We start from the raw sequence: 4,864 nt of genomic DNA on the forward strand, positions 1-4,864 counted from the left end.
TCCGTCGGCCTAGAAATAGGCTATTGAAGTTCTTGTGAATATTCCTTTATCAGAGTTGACGCTGAGTTCAAAGACTGACCAGAAAACATACACCTAAAGACGACACATCTTCTTGTATGTTTTCTCAAGAGAAACAAATGCCATCAATAAACGACAGAACCAAATTACCAGCAAGTGCTGCCGAGCGCAATAGGGGAGGTAACACAGTAAAGAGGAAAACAATGTTATCACTATGTTAGTTCCCTTGAAGACTACTGAACGTTGACCTTCGTAAAAAATATAATAATCTTATTCCTCACTAGTTTAGACATTTAAGAATTATCTCATTACTTGCTTCCTTTGTTGCATTTTTTTTTAGGTTTCTTACACTTATAACTTTCTTGTTTTTGCTTATTTTATGCGTATTGAGCATTTACTGCTGTACTTGGATGTCAAGGTCGCTTCGTCCGACAGTGGTCTTTCTCGAGTTGCTCAGTTTTCTACCACTGAATGTAAGTAATAACAGAAAAATGTCAGGGCCTTTGCCTGTATCTAAATATTAATCAAGTTCGGGGAGAATATTTGAAATGTCAGAAGCGGTGTCTGTAAGCTGGTAAACATGAAGAAATGTCGATCGCAATGCTGATTTTGTTCTCCTACATCAAGTTCATGTGCGGAGTCTTCACTCTTTGACTCAGGGCCGGTGTCTTTGAAACATGGAATACACAGTGCGACGGTTGCAAGTGCCACTGGTATATGTCGTGGTTAAAAATCGTGTGCTTATTTTGTTCCGTTAAACGGCGCATAATTCATAAATCCGCTGATAATAAAATCACAAACCGCGGCTTTATGTCTCGCCGGCAAATCTACTGTTACTGTTAGGCCTAATGTTATATTTATTAAAAGAAACGAAATCGTTCACAAGGTATAATGTGTGTTCCCAAGGTGGATTTCTTTATATTATCTACATAAATGAATTTTTATTGTTTAACATGTACATGGCCCAAAGTCAGAATAGGTGTCCATTTTTGTGACATACAAAATCAATTTTAAAAATGAACATTTTCTTTGTTTTGAAAATAGAGATGTATTTTAGAGCATAAATACGCAAGGAACAGCTATGATTTAAGAAAACTCATGTTTGATCACTTCACAGATTCAGGTTTAAAAGTTTGCAGGAGTTCATAACTTCACACCGTCACAAAATTTAGACTTGTTAAATCATTGTTGCTACATGTATTGGGTCTGTTTTAGACATCTGAGCAAATTGCTACAGCAAATTACTTTGCATTTCTAGCAAGTTAAACTTGTTTTGGCCACGCATGATGCAGATGTGAACTCCATTAATGGGAAGTTCATAACTTCACATAATTTACTTTTATTGGTATAATAAATTTAATTTATACAGGCAGGAAACAATTTGTTTTGTTTTTTAATCTGAAAAAGGTGAGCTGGAACATGAAGGTAATTTTTGAAGATGAAGTGTGGAGAAGATTTTTTGGTTATTTGTATTATTTATAGAAATTAATATTGTCACAATTTTTTCACAGCAAATATTGGCATAAGTTATCATTAAATCTACAATTTTGCTGTTTTTGTGCAAAATGTGCTTGAAAAGTACCATCAAAAGGATTTCAATACACCAAAATGTTTGTCTGACTCAAAGAGTTGGCAGAAACTGAAAGTTTTTTTAGAATGTCCTAGGAGTTCATAACTTCACACCGTGACATCACAAACTATGGCTAATTCAAACCAAAGTAAGAAAGTGCATATGTCATCTTATTTTCTCTCCAGCTACTCTTTGTAATCAACATACAACTAAGTAATAAAAGTAAAACATTTGTGAAAACAAACGATAACAAAAATCATAAAATGTGAGCGTGCGCATAACTTCACAAGAATTTTTGTTATGTTGGTCTCTAGTACAGTTACTGTATAATATATTTGCAAAACAATGACAAACTGAGAACACAGAGTTATAGTATAGGCTAAAGCTGCACTTATATTACAAAATCAGATTTTAATTGCCAAAATAAAACAAATTGTTTGAAACTTGTGAAAGTTCATAACTTCACATCAATCACACATTTATACTAAAATAACTAACTAAAGTCTCTTGCAAATAATTCTAAACAACTTAATGATTTACTTAACCAAACTCAGTCATGAAAACTGTTACCAAAATCATTATTTAGTTAGTGTTTATGTCAGCTGACTGTGTGTTCATAACTTCACATCATTTATTTAACTGAAAAGCTACGTACTAAAATCTGCTGGTAAATTAAAATAAAAATGACATCAAACTGTAACAGCCTACTCTGGAGAAGAGCAGCACATCATTTGAGGTAGTGATTTAGTGTAGTAAATTAATTATTGTGTATAAATCATACTCATGGCATGTGTTCATAACTTCACACCGTGGGGCTGAGGGTCAGTTGATGTGAAGTTATGTACACCGTGCAGTCAACCCAGATTCATGCTGGAATTATCAAAATGTAATTTTGAGGGTTGATATTCAGAAAACTTCTTACAAAATGTCCAGATAAAGTCAAATGTACTCTTTTGCTATTAACAAGGCATTATTTTAAATACGCCCTTGAAAAATGAGCTTGAGTTATGTGAAGTTATGAACTTCATGACAAAACGGCTAAGTACTTCAGAAAGAAACAGTCAGCAGCCAGTAGATTCTTTTTGTGATGAAAATCATGGTACAGTGTAATTTGGAAACTGAAAATAGTCATTTTACATATATTTTGGGTTTTGACATGAGTTAGTAACTCTCACATAAAAATAGTGCGCAAGACACAGAGAAAATGGCTAACTAAAGCATACTGCTTGACTTTAGTGACAAAAATTGCTTAGTATCAAAATCTAATGTACTTTTATATGCAAAATTGCTGTTCCACTACAACCTTAACTTTCATGGCTAGCATTTAAGGACAAAAAACACTCTCAGTGGAGATAGTAGGAAAGTTCATAACTTTCTCACAAGAATTTTTTATTTCTCAATTACTCAAACACCAATGAATGAACTTGATGCAAACTTTCAGTGTGACTGCTGCTAGTGGATCCAAATGCATTACAAAGCTAGGTGTTCTCCAACCAGTCAATTTACTCTTTTTATAAGGCAAAAGGTTGGAAAGTTCATAACTCTTTTTTCACAAGAAAATCTGCACGTAAACTTCAAACTACTTTTGAACATGCAAAAACAAGTCAAACAACCCTTTTTATGTTTTATACCTCTGCAAAACATACTGTAAAATACTTTTTTACAAAAATATATCAGGTTTCAATCTTTAATTATTATTTAGAGCTGATCAGTGAACAAAAATGAAGTCTTACGGAAATAGTTATGAACTTTCTGTGAAATTTTGTCTCCCCATTTTCTGCAGGCTCACTGCAAAATTCAAAAACTTTGCTTTGTCAAAGGTACATTTGAGTTTTACTGGCTCAGTGAAAAGTCATTCATGACATTCTGTCCCATAAATATGACAGAGTAGACCATGTTTCAATATGCTGTAAGGTCATGTCACAAAAAATGGCCAAAATGTAGTGCTGCTGACTTCAGATAATGGCGACATTTTCATTAAAACACAACAACTGAGCACACAATGTTTCTCTAGGTGTGTACTTCATACTTTTTTTTACAAGTCTCATTAATCTTTACAAGGATTTTATTTTTCTTTGATGTACAAATCAGGTTAGAGCCAAGGTTGCACAACTATTTCAGCTGTGGACACCATTTCAGACTTAAGGCCACATATACTTTGAACTACACAGTCAAGTTCATCTTCATGTCACTTTGTGGGTTGGGTACAAGTCTACGACCCATGTTTTTTAACCTTCACCTTATTACGCTTTGGACTGGTACTAGCAGTAGTACTACTACTACTTGACTCAGAAAAACAACCAATATCTCAGAAAAGCCCCGAAAACCTCATCAAAAATTAAGAACATTTGTCCTTAGATCATGTTTTGTTAACTTGTTTGATTGAAATCATAACTTATAATCTACAACTTTTCACCGTGCATGGCTTCATTTTCGTGTTCGTGTGAGGATTTGCAAAGAATCGGAAGCAATGGAAGGTAGTGAACACTAATGCACGAAACCACTGAAAAAAGACGATGTGAGCGACATTGCTGTTTTCGTTTATGATTTTAACATGGTTTTCGACAGAAAAAAAGATGAATCTTTTGTTTAATCACTGATGAACGTTATCCATTTGCGTGCAAGCGCGTGTATGTATCCATGTGTGTATGACATCATCAATACTTGTGCTTTAGAGTAGCAAGAGTTATCTCCCTTGCATTGAAATTGATTCATCGGCTTTTTCGAAAATCCGGCTCTGAACACAAAAATAAAGGTGCATGTAGCATGAATCAGGCATGACTTCTCACAGACATACAGTCCAAAACTTCACTTAGAATATTGGTTTAGTTAATTTAGATGGGGTTGTCTGGGGTTTTCGGAGTAAAGTAGAACCCCTGTGGACTACATAGTCCGGATGATGTGAGCCGAGTACAACCCATGGATATTTTCTAAAGAAAGATTCAATGTAAACAGTATGGGTTTCACACGATCCAACAGATCCAAATATCAATAAACTTTTTACCACCTCTTTGCAGAGTTTGGTCGTACCCGAACCACGTCGTCCGAATACGGATGACAACCATGAAATTCCATTTGTATCATACAAATTTTGCTCACACTCACAGATAGTTTGATCCTCACTTCATGTATATAATTATATTATATATTCATGTATTTCAGACACACCAAGATGGCTGGAGACTTCATCCCTGAATCGGAACTGAAGCTGACTGGTATCCAGAAGTACTATAACTCCTTCACTAAGCGTGGCCGATTTAATGTGAGTTTGCTGTA

General features: G+C 34.6%; 1 long non-coding RNA gene across 1 annotated transcript in view; it reads left to right on the plus strand.

The window, feature by feature from the left end:
* The first annotated feature begins 356 nt into the window (after positions 1-356).
* LOC138981415 (uncharacterized) overlaps positions 357-4,864 on the plus strand; it is a 7,204-nt gene continuing 2,696 nt past the window's right edge. The window contains exons 1-2 of the long non-coding RNA XR_011460629.1: positions 357-491; positions 4,751-4,850. This is a non-coding gene — a long non-coding RNA (uncharacterized lncRNA). The remainder of the gene's footprint in view (positions 492-4,750; positions 4,851-4,864) is intronic.

The sequence above is a fragment of the Littorina saxatilis genome, linkage group LG12 (genome assembly GCF_037325665.1).
Source record: "Littorina saxatilis isolate snail1 linkage group LG12, US_GU_Lsax_2.0, whole genome shotgun sequence".
Taxonomy (NCBI): Eukaryota; Metazoa; Mollusca; class Gastropoda; order Littorinimorpha; family Littorinidae; genus Littorina; species Littorina saxatilis.